The following is a 19,107-nucleotide window of genomic DNA, read 5'->3' as shown; positions in this document are numbered from 1 at the left end:
AAGAAAGGCAGAGTTAAAATATTTTTTAAATGTAATCAAGAAAATGTCCCGTTCTCAGGATCAGATTATTCATCATCATTCACAGATCTGCCCCAAAGGCAGGTTACCCATATAGAAAAGGTATTTTTTTGGATAGAAGATCACTCACATATGTCATCTTGTGTCTGTTTTTTCAAGTTTGAACATGCACATTATTTAGTGATAGCAAGAGGTGTTGTTTTGGGTTCTAGGGACAATGCAGTTGTAATACTAGCTGATCAGTGCAAAAACATTTAATCTTTGCTCCTGTTTTGTTTTAAGCATTGCATATCTACCTGTTACCATTATTTTAGCAGATGATCACAAAGGCATATTACTAAAATCTTCCATTTTGTTTCTAAATTACAGCAGCAGGATCTCAGATTATTTCTGGAAACTGGAAACTACATGCAGATATAGGCCACTTGATTGTCCAAATCTACATTAAACATTACTTTCCCAACTCAGATCAGTTAATAGAGTAACAGATACTAAGAAAAATTAGGTTAGCTTTATTTATAATTTTCCCTGCTCAAAATTTATCAGTGTTCCCAATTCTTATAGCACCTATTAGGTGAAAGTACCAGCACTATATTTTGAATCAGAGCCAAAATTCATGAACAGATATAAAATAACAAACTATGTGCTAAAGGAGAATTCACCATAGATAGTATCTTTCTATTGATTTTTGAATTTTTAACCAGATTTAAGGAACCATGGATTACTCAGAATACCTTGTGTCTCAACATATTAAAAACTTCACATTTTAAGTCTTTTTTAAAACTGTAATCATGTCTCAAATTACCTTCAGTCCAAGATTGCAACCTAAAAAAACCTCATTTATACATTTATGAATTAACTACATCTAACTTTAATATTCCTTATCCCAACAGTATACATAAAACAAAAAATGTGTTCCTTAGTGAAAGAACAATTACACCATGTACCATTGTAAAAGAACAGATATAATGAAATATTAAGTATGAGTTAATATATAAAAATCCAGAATAATCCATTACATTATTTGATTCTGGGTTACTTTTCTCATTTCGATTAACTTTAAACTTATAAAGTATTATATACTCTTTATCATGTAAAATTAAATCAAACTAATATATTTACCTTCTTTTCATTAATGAAAGTTCTTCTGAATAACAGCCTGAAATCCATTTTGCTTCTAAACTGGAAGTAACTCCTTATCAGCAAATTGTTTTTCAGGAAATTCTGGCCAATATGCAATTATGTTTTTTTATAAAGAGGCAGAGTAGTGGTTCCCCCACCTCCTTTTTTCCCCATCTCTTTCCGTTCTTATAAATGGAAATCTTGATTTCTGCACCCTGTAATAGTTGCTTTGTCATGTGATAAACAGTCAAACAGCTTAAGAGAGTCATAGGAAAGGGCTGTTCTTTTTTATAGTGTAAAATATTTCCTCGTCTTACAGGAATAGGAAGCATTCATTCTGATTAATGATTTAAAAATTACTAGCTTTACAACTCACAGTCTCTCCCATGCAGCTGCAGATTCTATGCAATTCTTACTCTTAAAAAAGTATTAAGAAGTCAGAAGGGCCGGAGGGAATGAGCGCTCTAGAAATACAAGATACTATTTGAATCTACAATGACAAAAATTCAGATCCTCCATATTTTTTAAGCAAGGCTAGCAGCTTTGCTTGTCATTTTTATCTAAATGTGTATATCTCTTGTTCCCAACAATCACTTCCTACCTCAGACATGTCAAACACAAGGCCCGGCGGCCGGATCCGGCCCACGAAGTGGTTTCATGTGGCCCGCAAAGTGATCCTGGAAACAGTGAGGGAACGGCCCCCACTGCCTTGGCCCTGGCCCAGAGACCCTCAGATCTGTCCCACTCCTGCCCAGGCCCCCATAGGCACCCTGGATGCGAACGATGTAGAGCTGGCCACGCCCACCCAGTAGGCCATATGCACTCTAGCCACACCCACCCAGTAGGCCACGCCCACCCTGGCCATACCCACCCGGCCCCCTGAGGGCAACCGCAATGCTGATGCGGCCCTCAATGAAATTGAGTTTGACACCCCTGTCCTACATGAACAACTTAACAGCATGATCAAATTTTAAACTACTGTAATACAGTAGTTTACTAAAAACAAGTACTTTTGATGCAAACAGCAGCCCCGGGTTCTCTGTATCAACAAAATTAGAACAGATGATTCAGCTTTCCTATGTATCTCTAAGCACAGAATGGTTCCTCAATTATTTATTCATATGTCTTTTCAAAGGGAGAATAAGCAAGGTTTAATAAGAGGTTTCAACGATTTTACTCTTCAGAAGAAGAGTATTAAGCCTCCTTCTGAAATCCTGAGGCAAGATTCTGGAGTCCAACTCATCACTTGAATTTTCTATGCTTTAGGCCACGGGTGTCAAACTCATGATGTCACATGATATGTCACGACGTAACACGACTTTTTTCCCATTGCTGGCAATGAGGTGGGTGCAGTTTTGGCATGACACATCCGGCCCATGGGCTGGCAGATTGACACCCCTGCTTTAGGCTTTCAAACAATCAGTTTCCTTAAAATCCTGGAAGCTTAACTACAATTATCAGAAATCTAAACAGATAGCATGTCCAATGATTCAGGAGTTCTGGGGTTGTAGTCCCAAACATCTGGAATGCACTAAAGTCTATGTTAGAGTCAGAATAAATCTTCTCAACCCACCTACTAAAGGAAACTCTTTAGAAAAACGAAATGCAATTATCAAACACCACCATCACCAAAACAAAAAAGACACTGTGAAGCCTCAATAAATCTCACATCAAGAAGTCATCCACACTATTCCACGTTTCTTCAATTATACAATGCCATTTATTGAAACTACAGAAGTGGTCCTTCTCTGTAGCACCCCCTGCTGTCTGGAATGAGGTTCCAAGATTCAAACAGGCCCCACCCTACTGGCATTTCAAAGGGCCCTGAAGACAAGGCTCTTCACCCAAACCTTTGTTGAAGATGATGGAAACCTTTGACTTGTCTTTTTTTCTTCCAATCTGGGTTTGTTATATATGCCATATTTGTTCCTTTGTTTTGTTTTTTTGTTTTTTAAAAACAATTTATAAACCACCCAGAATTATTGGGAGTCAGGAATAATAATAATAATAATAATAATAATAATAATAATAATAATAATGATGATGATGATGATGATGATGATGATGATGATATCACCAATAGTAGTAGGCGCCTTGGATGCAATCCCAAAACAACTGGAGCACCACTTGAATACCATTGGCATTGACAAATTCGCCATTAGCCAATTGCAAAAGGCGCCCTTACTAGGAATTGCTTCCATCCTGCGACGATATCTATAATACCATCAAACATCCACATCTGCCTATCCCAGGTCCTTGGTAAGGACTCGATAGGTAGACAAAAATGCCAAATCCAGTCTGAACATCTGGCTGAGTGTGCGATGAATAATAATAATAATAATAATAATAATAATAATAATAATAATAATAATAATAATAATAATAATAATAATAATAATAATAATAATAATATAACAACAACAATATGATGATGATGATCAGTGACAAAATATCAGTCAATTGCAAAATGCAGCTTTATTGGTGCAGCTTACATTCTGTGACAATACATCTGCGTATCCCATGTCCTTGGGAAGGATTCAATATGAGGATAAAAATGCCAAATCCAGTCTAAACATTTGGCTGACTGTACAACCAACCATAATATTAATGATGCCAGATCCATCAATACTTTGGTCCCAGTGCCTGGGGGAATGAAACAGTCTTAATTGCTTTCCTAAAGACCAGCATGGCTGGGCTCATGTATAATTTCAAAAGAAGGATGAAGAACCCTGTCTTCAGGGCCCTTTGAAATACATAAAGCAAGCACATGAGCACAAGATAAGCTACACTTCAAAGTCCCACTAGGCAAGACTGTTTCACCAAAGAGATCCACAGTATGCTCACTGTGCCAGATCTATTGGGAGAGAAAGAAACCATTGGAAGAATCAGTCCCACAAGTAATTTAGCCTTATACCAAGGACTTTAAAGGTGACAATCAGCTCCTTGAATTGCACTCAAAAGCCCACTGGAAACCATGAAACTCTTCAGTGGGGGTCCTATATTTTTTTCCAGGAAAGACCTATGTAGAGCCTGTTGCATTTGTCCAATTGGGATGTGACTTAAGGCATGAATAAGCACAAACAGTACATCCTGATCTAGGAAAGAGTGCAACTACTGGCCAAAATGTAGTTGTGCAAAGGTTTTCATGACAATGTCTATCACTTTTTCATGAAACAGGAGCCATGAGTACAGAACTGATACACTAATTCTGACTGGGGGGGAGGGGGGAATGTATCCCAGCCAGAGTCAAAGATGGCACTAGTCTCTAAAATCCATAGCCACTTATTTGAACCAAAGTTTATTCTTCCCCAAAGACCTTTACAGACTTCAGGCACCATGAAAGCCTTGGCAGGACCAAGCTCCTGAATACAGAGAAACTTTCTACTACCCACAGCCACTCTGTCCTACCAGGGTCCAACTGAAGTCTGTTGTTCCAGGCATTGTGAAAGGACATTTGTAATGTATATAAACACACATGTATAAATGTTATTAACAAGTTATAACCGTTTTATTCTATGAGGTAAACACCACTGACAGGGAAACACGCGGGAACTTTGACAGCTGTCAAAGTTCCCCGCCAGAGCGCAGGCGCAGCCATTTGACAGCTCGCGGCTGTCAAAACACAGAAGCCGACTCACCATGCGGAAAGAAGAGCTGTCAAGACGCGACGGCGGTGATTGGTTCAACAAGACGCGGCGCCAAAAGAAACGAACCTGATTGGACTACACTGACAGCCGCCGGCTATAAAAGCCGGACAAGTTATACTGTTCTTTGCCTTGCTCTTAAATAAATCCTAGTTGATTAACCTGTCGTCCAGAGTGGTCCTTCAGCCACTTCACTGGCGACGAAGGTGGGATCGCTCCGGGAGCTGAAGTCACGGCCGAGGAAGGGAATTCCCGGCCAAGAGCAGTCACTGGAAGTTTTAACTTCCGAACGGAGCGAGACCAGGACCGGACGACATGGCCAACTTCGGGCGTGTGAGGGAATTCGATACCCGCCATCCGGAGAGATGGCAGTCACACCTGGGGCAGGTCGAGGGCTTCCTCCTCGTCAGTAAAATTACTGACGACCGAGCAAAGGCCGCCGCCCTCCTGTACATCAGCGGGCCCCCGGTATACGACGACGCCGTCGGGCTGTTCAGCCCGGTGCCCATCACTGAAGTCTCCTACGCGGACCTGGTCGACCAGCTCAACAAACATTACATGCCAGCTCGCTCAGAGCTGTACTGGCAAGTTCAATTCGCCCAGAAGAAGCAGCGACCGGACGAGCCCGCAAACGACTTCATCGCAGGGGTCCGGCATGCCGCCCGTAACTGCAGCTTTCCAGATCTGGAAGACCGCATCCGGGACCAAGTGGTAATAGGCTTAAGGGACGAACGCCTCCAGAAAAAACTTACATCGAAGCCCGACATGAGCCTAGCCGAACTTACCCGAGAAATAATGGCCTACGAATACAACCACAAGAAAAAACCGACCACATCAACACCGGAAAGTCAAGCAACCGTATACCAAGAAAACGCAACCTTTAGCGACGACGACGAGTCAGTAGACTTCACCGACGGAGAGGCCCTACAACGCAGGATGGAGCGACGACAACAGCGAAGGAACGACGCATCAGACCGCCAAAAAACCAGGAACCCCCTGCCACCACGACACGATCAGCGGGCTACCTGCGCCAGCTGCGGGGGCAACCATGCCAGGGGCAGCTGCCGGTTCCGAAATGCAAAATGCCACAATTGCGGTAAAACCGGCCACATCAAGCCAGTATGCCGAAGCTGGCCCCGTAACAATGTGCATGATCTGGAGGCCAACCCCCCAGGTAGGCCAACCACCCATGACAACAGGGAAGGAACACCGGGGGACCTAGTGGAAACTATAGACAAGGTACACAGCTTAAGCCCGAAAGTAAAAATTAGGGTAAAAATTCAAGGAGTCACCTGCAACATGGAGGTGGACTCTGGGTCAGCAGTCTCCTTAATATCATTTAAAACGTATCAGGAGATCTGCCAACGGAGTAATAGGGAAATCCCTCTTAAAAAAACCCAGGTCCACCTAGCAGACTTCCAAAGAACCCCCATTCCACTAGAAGGGAAGGCTAAGGTCGCAGTGGAATACAAAGAGTTTAAGGGACCCCTAGAAGTCTTAGTGACTCCAGGGAACCGCACCAATCTAATCGGGCTGAACTGGTTCAGCCCCCTGGGCCTCGCCATTACCGGGGTAAACACAGTGCAAACCTCAAGCCTCGAAGCCATCTGCAACAAGTATGCAGACGTCTTTGATGGCACACTAGGAAAGTACACCGGCCCTCCCATCTCCCTAAAATTAAATCCAACCATCCAACCCATTAAGATAAGGGCTAGGAGGGTTCCATTCGCCCTCAAAGAAAAAATTGAGAACGAACTGGAACGCCTCGTAAAACTAGGGGTACTGGAACCTACTGAAGGGGGAAGCTGGGAGACCCCAATAGTCACCCCGGTTAAACCTAACGGGGAAATCAGATTATGTGCAGACTATAAGGCGACCCTTAACCTAGCTCTAAGCCCCCATGCTTACCCGGTGCCAGCGGTGAGAGATGTCCTCGCTTCTATCCGCTCCGGCGCCATTTTTGCAAAACTTGATCTCACGCAGGCGTACTTGCAACTGCCTGTCACAAATGACACAGCGGAAGCTCAAACAATTGTGACGCACCGCGGAGCTTTTAAAGTGAAAAGACTTCAATTCGGCATTTCAGCAGCCCCGGGTATCTTCCAAGGTATCATGGAGAAAACAATAAAAGGAATACCCGGGGTCTGCCCCTATTTCGACGATGTCCTCATCGCCGGAGAAAACGAAGCAAACTTAGCTGACAGACTGTCAGCTGTGCTGAGCCGGCTCAGAGAAGCCGGTCTCAAATTGAAACGAGAAAAGTGCTCCATCGGAGTCACTGCCACAGAATTCCTAGGCTACAAAATAGACGCCCAGGGCATCCACCCCACTACAGAAAAACTAAAAGCTATTCAAACAGCCCCCAGTCCAAAAAATAAACAAGAACTCCAAGCCTTTTTGGGATTGTTAAACTTCTATCATGCCTTCCTCCCCCACAAAGCCACTATAGCTGAACCTCTCCACAGGCTCCTGGACAAGGGCACTGCCTGGTCCTGGACCAGAACGCATGAAAATAGCTTTCAGTCATTGAAAAATATTATTTGTAACAGCTCAACTGTCACACTCTTTAGAGAAGACACACCAGTATGCATCGCTTGCGATGCATCTCCCTAAGGAATTGGGGCGGTGCTAAGCCACCTATACAAGGATGGCACCCAAAGACCCATAGCCTTTTATTCCCGCACACTTTCAAAAGCTGAAAGAAACTACGCGCAGATCGACAGAGAAGTGCTAGCAATAGTCGCAGGGGTAAAAAAGTTCCACGACTATCTCTATGGGAGACCCTTTACTATATTCACGGATCACAAGCCCCTGCTAGGAATATTCACCTGGGACAAAACAACCCCACAGATTCTATCACCAAGAATACTGCGCTGGTCCACCTTCTTGTCAGCATATTCATACAAATTAATACACAAGCCAGGGAAAGAATTGGGACACGCAGACTGCCTCAGCAGACTGCCCATTCAAAGCAACGACACCGACCCAGCTCCTGCAGGGCTCATACTGGCAATATCACAACTTCCAGAATGCCCCCTTTCCGCCAAAATCATAGCAAAAAATTCAGCCAAGGACAAAGTCCTGAGCAGGATTCTTAGGTGGACAACCACGGGATGGCCAGCCAAAAATCCACACCCACAATTCCAGCCATACTATAACAGACAAAACGAAATGTCATCACACTTGGGATGCCTTCTGTGGGGGAACAGAGTAGTGATACCAGACAAAAACATAGCACAAACCCTAGACACCCTACACGAAGGACATCCAGGCATAGTTAAAATGAAAGCTCTAGCCAGGAGTTATGTATGGTGGCCAGGCATAGATAAGGATATAGAAAGACATGTGGGAGGGTGCTACCCCTGCCAAGCAACGAGAAGCGAACCACCCCAGGCCCCAGTACATAGATGGGAAACAACAAAAAACCCATGGTCACGCATACACCTAGATTTTGCAGGACCAATCCAAGGGCAGAGTTTCCTAATAATAGTTGACAGCTACTCAAAATGGCTAGAAGTAATCCCTCTTAGGAAAACCACTTCAGCAGCCACCATACAAGCCCTTAGGAAGGTCTTCGCCACCCATGGCCTCCCAGACACCATGGTTTCAGACAATGGACCACAATTCACCTCTCGTGAATTTCAGATGTTCGCTACGAAGAACTGTATTAGGCTGGTCACTTCTGCACCGTTCCACCCATCGACGAACGGGATGGCTGAAATTATGGTGCGCTCAACTAAAGAAGCATTAAAAAAGTTTGTAAAAGGGAACTGGCAGCGACGACTCAGCCAGTTCCTGATGGCACAACACACAACTCCCTGTACGGCAACCGGCAAGACACCAGCGGAGCTAAGATGGGGAAGGAGACTGATAACGCGGCTCGACAGACTGCATCCCGACACTTATATAACGGAACCGGATCACCCCCCCCCACCCTGTACATTTAAACCTGGGCAAATGATCTGGGCACGATCATACACATCCAAAAACAAATGGGTCCAAGGGACTGTGTTACAACAAACAGGACCCATTTCCTATTTAATACATACGCCTACTGAAGGCAACTTGCGACGGCACATAGATCAGCTCAGGCCAAGACAACCACAACACCACCCAGACATTCCCCCACCAGACAGCCAACCCCCACCCCCCCTGGACATAATACCTGCACCAGAACAGGAGGAAGGGGAGCAAGAAAACATACCGCCACCGGAACACGGAAACGCACCACCCCCAAGACGTTCTAACAGAAACAGAAGAGCACCAGCATATTTAAAGGACTATGAATGGGCCGGCTCCAACAACCAACAAGGGGGAGGAAACAATCCGGGGGAGGGGTAAGGGGTGTAATGTATATAAACACACATGTATAAATGTTATTAACAAGTTATAACCGTTTTATTCTATGAGGTAAACACCACTGACAGGGAAACACGTGGGAACTTTGACAGCTGTCAAAGTTCCCCGCCAGAGCGCAGGCGCAGCCATTTGACAGCTCGCGGCTGTCAAAACACAGAAGCCGACTCACCACGCGGAAAGAAGAGCTGTCAAGACGCGACGGCGGTGATTGGTTCAACAAGACGCGGCGCCAAAAGAAACGAACCTGATTGGACTACACTGACAGCCGCCGGCTATAAAAGCCGGACAAGTTATACTGTTCTTTGCATTGCTCTTAAATAAATCCTAGTTGATTAACCTGTCATCCAGAGTGGTCCTTCAGCCACTTCAACATCCACAACATCAGTTACTTTGTCCAGGATGTAGATATACTCCTGGATATCATCAACATAGTGATGATACTTCATCTGTGGCATATCATTATATATATATATGTTTTCAGCCTATCTTGAATTCTTTGTTAGTAATTTACACAAATATATGAATTGTCCGGTGTGACTACTGCCTGTTTGATAGCCTTCAAGATAGGCTGAAAACAGGAAATAAAGATTTGCCCCATGTTTGGGGCCTAGCAAGGTAATCTAAATAGTTAACATTTGAAACATATCTTCCCTTGCAGAAAAAAAGCTAACAGAGCGAGAGGGACCTTGTGGCTTAGAGGCAAATAACACTGCCTTGTATGCAAATCAGCCCAGGTTCGAATCTCAGAAGGGTATAGCTGGCTGATGACGACTAAGGAGTCAGAAATGCATCTCAGTTTCCCTTTAATTCTTTGTTAGTAATTTACACAAATATATGAATTGTCCGGTGTGACTACTGCCTGTTTGATAGCCTTCAAGATAGGCTGAAAACAGGAAATAAAGATTTGCCCCATGTTTGGGGCCTAGCAAGGTAATCTAAATAGTTAACATTTGAAACATATCTTCCCTTGCAGAAAAAAAGCTAACAGAGCGAGAGGGACCTTGTGGCTTAGAGGCAAATAACACTGCCTTGTATGCAAATCAGCCCAGGTTCGAATCTCAGAAGGGTATAGCTGGCTGATGACGACTAAGGAGTCAGAAATGCATCTCAGTTTCCCTTTAATTCTTTGTTAGTAATTTACACAAATATATGAATTGTCCGGTGTGACTACTGCCTGTTTGATAGCCTTCAAGATAGGCTGAAAACAGGAAATAAAGATTTGCCCCATGTTTGGGGCCTAGCAAGGTAATCTAAATAGTTAACATTTGAAACATATATATATATATATATATATATATATATATATATATATATATATATATATATATATATATATATATATATATATATATATATATATATATATATATATATATATATATATATATATATATGGTGTATATATATATATGGTGTATATATATATATGGTGTATATATATATATATATACACACACATACACACTCTGTAATGGGCTTCTGTTCCCTCTGCTGAGATATACAACACATTTATTTTTCAGTATATCTTGTTACATGCTTGGGGGGGGCGTGTGTTTATCCTCAGAATTCACATCTCAACAAAACTTAATACTGCAGAATCTAGCTTAATGGATGCTATTGCCACATGTGCTGAACTACAAAATTCAAATATAGTCAAACTGCTGTATATAAATATAGCTCCAAGCTGTTAACTTTATATAGCAATATGAGATGCCTTCAAAGAAGCAAAATACATTTAAATGTACAGGTAGTTAATTTTTAATAGTTAAAATTAAACAATGTACTCACCTAATGGAAGACAATGCTATAGGCTGCAAAAAGAGAGAGAGAATAGTTATTGCTTTCTCCCATTTAAAATACAAAATTAAAATTCTTGTTTTAAACTCATTATGCATACCATTAATTATACATGCAAGTGTTTATCTAATTAGAAGAAACAGTTAATATGTTTTTTTATTTGTGCAATCCAGAGAGAAATAAGAACACCTCACCATGAAATTTGAAACAGTTAAAGGTACTAATTAACAAAGAGATATATATTTGGCTGAATGAACAGCAACATAAATTGACAAAAGCGTTGTTCAGGTAGCGGTGAACACATGATGAAAGGAGGAAATTGAGACTGCATATATCAGCCCCTTTTCTAACCTCACAAAATTGCACATCACTGGGGCTGAACTTAAATGTGTTTTGTTTTACTAATAGTTAAACCCAGAAGTTTCCAATTTAGTTACACAAATATCTGAAGCATTTTTGTTGCTTTGTAATTTCAGCTGAAAGACATTTTAATGGGCAACCTTACAGAACAAATCAGGCAAGACTGGTGCAGGTCTCTGAGCCTTTTATACACGCATTTTTTACCAGCATATTCACTAATCTTCCCAGCATTTTTCACCTCCTCTTGGCTACCGTAATAGCTACCCCTTGATACCAAGCATGGGATACGGTAGGGATACGGTAGGTCAACTAAACATATGAAGATTGGGTTAGGTACACTAATGTGGAGAATGTTCATACAAAGACACCAGAAAACCGTTTTGATATCAAGAATGGCTTTTTAGTAAAAACAAAACACGATAGAAACTCTCTCTCCCACCTACAAGAAAATAGCTATTAGCCTGTTAGACTGTGTAGGTAGGAAAAAGATTGGAACTGGTTTCACTATAGACTTCCATCTGATGCACGGTGGTTGATGGAATTCTTTTTTCTAATGATTTCATTGGGGTTTTTCTTTACAATAAATTTGTTTAACGGAGTTTTGGTGCCCATGGACGTCTACTGCTGCAAACCCAAACAAGATAAGTTTGACTTCTAATGAAACACATAACAAACCTAGGCAAAGAACGATTTATCCTACCTGAATCCAAAGGGTACCATACCTAATTGCAGGCACTAAGAAATATTTGGAATTATACTTTTCAAAACAAGTCCTTCATGATAGAGTATGGAAAGTAATGTGGGTATGCAAAAAAATCTAATATACATTTTAGATTTATATCTAAATCTAAATAATACTGCAGAATCTAACTTAATGAATGCTATCTCCATATCCATCCTAATGTATTAGGAAAATCAACATTTTTTCCTGTCTTATGTTCATAATGTTCTAAAGCAGCAATAACTAATAAATAACTGAACCATGACAGATATTGGTAATGTGGGATTACTTTACATAAGCAAGCTTATTTATTTATTTATTTATTTATTTATTTGTTTGTTTGTTTGTTTTTATAAACCGCCCTTCTCCCGAGGGACTCGGGGCGGTGTACAGAGTAAGATAGGCAACATAATGAAACAGTATTGAAAAACAATAATCAAAACAAAACAAACTGGGACCCCAATTAGAGCTATCAGAGCTATCAGAGCTATCAGGCCAGGCCGGACTGCTGGAATAGGTAAGTCTTTAAGTCGCGCCGGAAGGTGCGGAGGTCGGGGACCATCCGGATTTCAGTTGGTAAGCAGTTCCAGAGGGCTGGCGCACCCACTGAGAATGCCCTTCCCCGGGGGCCACCAGCCGACATTCCTTGAGCGGTGGCACCCTGAGGAGGCCCTCTCTGTGGGAGCGCACAGGGCGGTGGGGTGTTGACATTGGCAGAAGGTGCTCCCGTAGGTAGTCCGGACCCATGCCATGTAGGGCTTTGTATGTCATTGTTAGCACCTTGAACTTCACTCGGAAGGCAACCGGAAGCCAGTGCAGCGCACGGAGGAGAGGTGTGATATGGGAGTATCGGGAGGCTCCCAAAAGTGTCCGTGCCGCTGCACTTTGCACCAGTTGAAGCTTCCGGGTGGATCTCAAGGGCAGCCCCATGTAGAGAGCGTTACAGTAGTCTAGGCGAGAGGTCACAAGGGCATGGGTGACTGTACGTAAGGCATCCAGGTCCAGATAAGGCCGTAGTTGGCGCACCAGTCGAACCCGGGAGAAGGCCCCCTTGGTCACAGCTTCTATGTGATCTTCCAGGGAGAGCTGTGAGTCTAGGAGGACACCCAGGTTGCGGGCCCTATCAACAGGGGGTAGTAACTCATCCCCGATGTTAAGGGATGGGATGCTCTGAGTATCCTGGCTTGCCGGTACGTATAGCCATTCAGTCTTGTCCGGGTTCAGTTGAAGCCTGTTCCTCCCTATCCATTCCCGGACCGCTTTCAGGCAGCGGGACATCACGTCGATGGCATCACTGATGTTGTTTGGAGTTGAGATGAAAAGCTGGGTGTCATCAGCATACTGATGGTACCCTACTCCAAAGCTGCGAATGATCTCACCCAGCGGTTTCATGTAGATGTTGAACAGGAGAGGCGAGAGGACCGACCCCTGAGGGACTCCGCAAACGAGAGGCCTCGGGGTCGACCTCTGTCCCCCTGCCAGCACCGACTGCGAGCGACCCTGGAGAAAGGAGGAGAACCAATGCAGAACCGTGCCTCCCACTCCCAGTCCCCTGAGGCGTCGCAGCAAGATACCATGGTCGATGGTATCGAAAGCCGCCGAAAGGTCTAATAAGACTAGGACAGAGGAATGGCCCCTGTCCCGGGCTCTCCAGAGATCATTCATCAGAGCGACCAATGCCGTCTCCGTGCTGTAGCCCGGCCTGAAGCCCGATTGGTACGGGTCTAGATAAACCCCTTCATCCAGGACCTGGGGAAGTTGGTGCGTCACCACGCTCTCAACAACCTTCGCAAGGAAGTGAAGATTGGAGACTGGACGAAAGTTATTCAATTAGGATGGGTCCAAGGTGGGCTTCTTGAGGAGAGGTCTCACCACCGCCTCCTTCAAGGCGGTGGGGAAGTGACCCTCACTCAGAGAAGCAGAGATGACCGCCAGGAACCAGCCTCGTGTCCCCTCTCGAGCCGCATAAGCCAGCCAGGAAGGGCACAGGTCCAGTAAGCATGTGGAGGAGCTCAACCTCCTCATAATCCTGTCCACTTCCTTAGGAGTCACAGGATCAAATTCCTCCCAGATGACGTCGACAAGACTGTCCATGTCTTGTTCTTCCAACTCAGCCCAGTTGGAGTCCAGGCCGGTTCGAATCCGAGCAATTTTATCCAGCAGATATTGACTGAATTCCTCGGCTCGACCCTGCAAGGGTTCCTCCCTCACCTCTTGGTTCAGTAGGGAGCGGGTCACCCTGAACAAGGCAGCCGGGCGATTATCTGCGGACGCGATGAGGGTGGAAAAGTAGTTGGATTTTGCCACCCTTATCGCAGCGAGATAAGACCTGGTGAGGATTCTTAATCGCAATCGGTCGGATTCAGATCGACTGGATCTCCAACGGCTCTCTAGGCCCCGTCTCCGACGCTTCATCTCCCGGAGCTCCGCGGTGAACCATGGGGCTCGTTGGGATCTGCGCCGGGTCAGAGGCCGCAGGGGTACAACTCGGTCCAGAGCCTCCGTGGCTGCCTTTTCCCAGGCTTCCACTAAGGCATCCGCCGAGCTGTGAGCAAGGAGTGCATGTGCGTCCCCAAGCGCTGCCTGGAACCTATCAGGGTCCATTAGGCGCCTAGGGCGGTACCATCTGGTTGGCACCGTGCACCCACGGCGGGGGGTGGCAAAGGGGAAGTCTAGCCGTAGGAGGTGATGATCGGTCCATGACAGGGGCGTAACAGTCGTGGCACCCCCACCGATATCATCACGCCACCGTCCAGACAAGAACACCAAGTCTTGGGTGTGGCCTCTCTCATGAGTCGGTCCAGAAATTATTTGCGACAGGTCCATGGCCGCCATGGAAGCCATGAACTCCCGAGCCAGTTCGGACGATCCTCCCAGGGACGGTAGGTTAAAGTCGCCCAAGACCATGAGTTTTGGGAATTCAACCACCAACCCTGAGAGGACATCGAGTAGCTCGGGCAGGGCTGCCGCTGCACGATTAGGTGGTAGGTACGCCAGCAGCAGGCCCAACTGCGCCCCCGGGCCATATCTCAGTAGGAGAGACTCACACCCGACCATCTGAGGGACGGTGGTCTCTCGCGGGCTAAGGGATTCCCTGATCCCTTATACCTTATACCTTATACCTTCTTTTAAAGAATAATTACAATATTCCTAATAGTGACTACAGAGAACCAGTTTTTACAAATAATTCAAAGCAGAAAACACATCTGACACACCTTTCTCCTATTTTCCACACAATAACAAACTAGGAGTATGTAGATCAATTCCATTAATAATAAACTATAAATTTGGTCTAAAATATAAATTTACCCCTTTTCTTCCAAGATCCCTAGCCAAGTCATGATATAAACAATGTACAAGTAGTCTTTGACTTATGACCACAGTTGAGCCCAAAATTTCTATTGCTAAGCAAGATAGTTGTTAATTGAGTTTTGCCCCATTTTTCAACTTTGTTACAATTATTAAATGAATCACTTCAATTATTCTGTTAGTAACATGGTTGCTAAGTGAACTTGGCTTCTCCATTGACTTTGCTTGTCAGAAGGTTGTAAAAAATGATCACATGACCCTGGGACACTGTAAAAGTCACAAATACATGCCAGTTTATTTATTTATTTATTTATTTATTTATTTATTTATTTATTTATTTATTTTGTTTTATATATCGCCCTTCTCCCGAAGGACTCGGGGCGGTGTACAGGGCAAGATAAGTATACAGTAAAGTAATAGTAAAACAAATGAAACCCCAAAAATCTATCAGGCCAGGCCGGCTTGCTGGAATAGGTAGGTCTTTAAGTCACGCCAGAAGGTGCGAAGGTCGGGGGCCATCCGGATTTCGGTTGGCAAGCAGTTCCAAAGGGTTGGCGCACCCACCGAGAAAGCTCTCCCCCTGGGGGCCACCAGCCGGCATTCTCTGATCGGTGGCACCCTGAGGAGGCCCTCTCTGTGGGAGCGCACAGGACGGAGGGGTGTTGACGCTGGCAGTAGGTGCTCCCGTAGGTACTCCGGACCCATGCCATGTAGGGCTTTGTATGTCATCACTAGCACCTTGAATTTCACTCGGAAGGCAACTGGAAGCCAGTGCAGCTCACGAAGGAGAGGTGTAATATGGGAGTATCGGGAAGCCCCCAAAAGTGTTCGTGCAGCTGCGCTCTGTACCAGTTGAAGCTTCCGAGTGGTTCTCAAGGGCAGCCCCATGTAAAGAGCGTTGCAGTAGTCAAGACGAGAGGTCACAAGTGCATGGGTGACTGTACGCAAGGCATACAGGTCCAGATAGGGTCGTAGCTGGCGCACCAGGCGAACCCGAGTGAAAGCCCCCCTGGTCACAGCTCCTATGTGATCGTCTAAGGAGAGCTGTGAATCTAGGAGGACACCCAGGTTGCGGGCCCTATCTACGGGGGGCAATAACTCACCCCCGATATTAAGGGATGGAATACTCTGAATATCCTGGCATGCCGGTATGTACAGCCATTCAGTCTTGTCCGGGTTGAGTTGAAGCCTGTTCCTCCCCATCCATTCCCGGACCGCTTCCAGGCAACGAGACATCACGTCGAGGGCATCACTGATGTTGTTTGGAGTCGAGATGAAAAGTTGGGTGTCATCAGCATACTGATGGTAACCTACTCCAAAACCACGAATGATCTCACCCAGCGGTTTCATGTAGATGTTGAACAGGAGAGGCGAGAGGACCGACCCCTGAGGAACTCCACAAACGAGAGACCTTGGGGTCAACCTTTGTCCCCCTGCCAACACTGACTGCGAGCGTCCCAGGAGAAAGGAGGAGAACCACCGAAGAACTGTGCCTCCCACTCCCAGACCTCTGAGGCGCCGCAGCAGGATACCATGGTCGATGGTATCGAAAGCCGCCGAGAGGTCTAATAAGACTAGGATAGAGGAATATCCCCTGTCCCGGGCCCTCCAGAGATCATTCACCAGCGCGACCAATGCCGTCTCCGTGCTGTAGCCGGGCCTGAAACCCGATTGGCACGGGTCTAGATAATCCGCTTCATCCAGGACCTGAGGAAGCTGATGAGCCACCACACTCTCAACAACCTTTGCAAGAAAGCGAAGGTTGGAGACCGGACGAAAGTTATTCAATGTAGCTGGGTCCAAGGTGGGCTTCTTGAGGAGAGGTCTCACCACCGCCTCCTTCAAGGAGGCGGGGAAGTGACCCTCACTCAAGGAAGCAGATATGACCGCTTGGAACCAGCCTCGTGTCCCCTCCCGAGCTGCATAAACCAGCCAGGAAGGGCACGGGTCCAATAGGCATGTGGAGGAGCTCAACCTCCTCATAATCCTGTCCACTTCCTTCGGAGTCACAGGATCAAACTCCTCCCAGATGACGTCGACAAGACCGCCCGTGTCCTGCTCGTCAGACTCTGCCCAGTTGGAGTCCAGGCCGGTTCGAATCCGAGCGATTTTATCCAACAGATATTGACCAAATTCCTCAGCTCGGCCCTGTAAGGGCTCCTCCCTCACCTCCTGATTGAGAAGGGAGCGGGTCACTCTAAACAGGGCGGCCGGGCGATTATCTGCGGACGCGATGAGGGCGGAGAAGTAATTGGCTCTCGCCGCCCTTATCGCTGTGAGATAAGACCTAGTGTGGGTTCTTAGCCGCAACCGGTCGGATTCGGATTGACTGGACCTCCAACGGCTCTCTAGGCCCCGTCTGCCAAGCATTCAAATTTTTATCACGACTATGATGCTGTTGTAACAGTCATAACTGTGACAAATGGTTATAGATCTCTTTTTTTAGTGCCGTTGTACTGGTCACTAAACAAATGGTTGTCCCTGTACATGTGAACTGAGCTATTCACAGATACAACTCTAAATACCCTTTTAGAATATAAGATTCTAAAAAATATCACTTGTAGTTTTCAAATTTCTTTTTTTTTATACAAGTTTTATTGATTTTTTAATATTTACATATACATGTATTTGTGAAGCAATATGGTGGTTGGTTGGTCAAAATAACAAATAACAAGTTGTAAATAGTTCAGGTTACATCAGGATTCCCTCTCTGATTCCCTCAGTTATTACGTAGTCAAAATAGTCAAGTTAATACACTTCTAGTTGTACCTAGTCAATTAACAAAATTTTCAATATATTTTCACTAATACATATCAATATCTTGTTTTTAAATTTTATCTAATTGCAATAAAATATTCTAGAATAGCCTATAGTATACAAAAGAAAGCTTAATTTTTGGGTAACCCACAATTCCCTATTTCAATAAAGAATAATTCTCTTGTCTACAAAACTTACATTGTTCGTTACAAAACATTCTTATGTTTTACCATTAAAGTCTACTTTTCATCTTAACAAATCACCATTAGAAGTATATTTTTTATCTTAACCATTCAACTATTATTAAAAAACTATCTTTTATATATAAAATTCTATATTCTATAATATAGTTCAAAAGTAACAACTAATATAGTCTATAAGTCATCTTAACCGTACATCAATTGTTAAAATACTATCTTTTGATATATCATGCCAATTTCTATAATATAGTTCAAAATTATATTCTAAGAGCTTACTTTTGTTTTCCCTTACAGATCTAAAAGCTAAATGTAGAATTAGTTATATTTTTTAGAGATTCCCCTTAATCCATTGAAAGGTATTTTTATACTCTATCTTTAGGAATCCCAAAAAAGAAATAAGTTCAGTTTTTTAAATCTAACTCTTGCCTTCCTTTTGTGCCAATCAGGCTTCCCTCTTGGCATCTTTAAATTCTCAAATGTATCTTCCTTTCTTCCTATAGCCTTTATTTGAATCCAGGGAACGTATCCCCCCTGAGCTTCGGATGGCCCCAGATCTCCAGTCCTTTCGCCGTGGCCTCAAAACACTCCTTTTCCACCAGGCTGACCTGGACTGACAGGGATTTTAATTATGTTTTTAATTTTTAACTTTAATTTTTAACTTATTTTAATTTTAATTTATTCTACAGGGGCCATTAATTTAATTTTCTTTTAACTTCTGTATTATTGTATGTTATTGTTGTTAGCCGCCCTGAGTCCTTCGGGAGATAGGGCAGCATATAAGTCCCAATAATAAATAAATAAATAATAAATAAATTTTGCA

The 19,107-nt window shown here is 44.2% G+C and overlaps 1 protein-coding gene across 1 annotated transcript in view; it reads right to left on the bottom strand.

The window, feature by feature from the left end:
• Window positions 1–19,107, bottom strand: part of PTPRE (protein tyrosine phosphatase receptor type E) — a 139,303-nt gene that overhangs the window by 70,608 nt on the left and 49,588 nt on the right. Inside the window, exon 2 of the mRNA XM_081330118.1 lies at window positions 10,932–10,954. The gene's annotated coding sequence lies outside the window, so the exon portion shown is untranslated. The remainder of the gene's footprint in view (window positions 1–10,931; window positions 10,955–19,107) is intronic.

The sequence above is a fragment of the Vipera berus genome, assembly GCF_964194415.1.
Source record: "Vipera berus genome assembly, chromosome: 5".
Lineage (NCBI taxonomy): Eukaryota > Metazoa > Chordata > Lepidosauria > Squamata > Viperidae > Vipera > Vipera berus.
The sequence above is the reverse complement of the archived record's forward strand: the minus strand, read 5'-3'. Positions and strand labels throughout refer to the sequence as shown.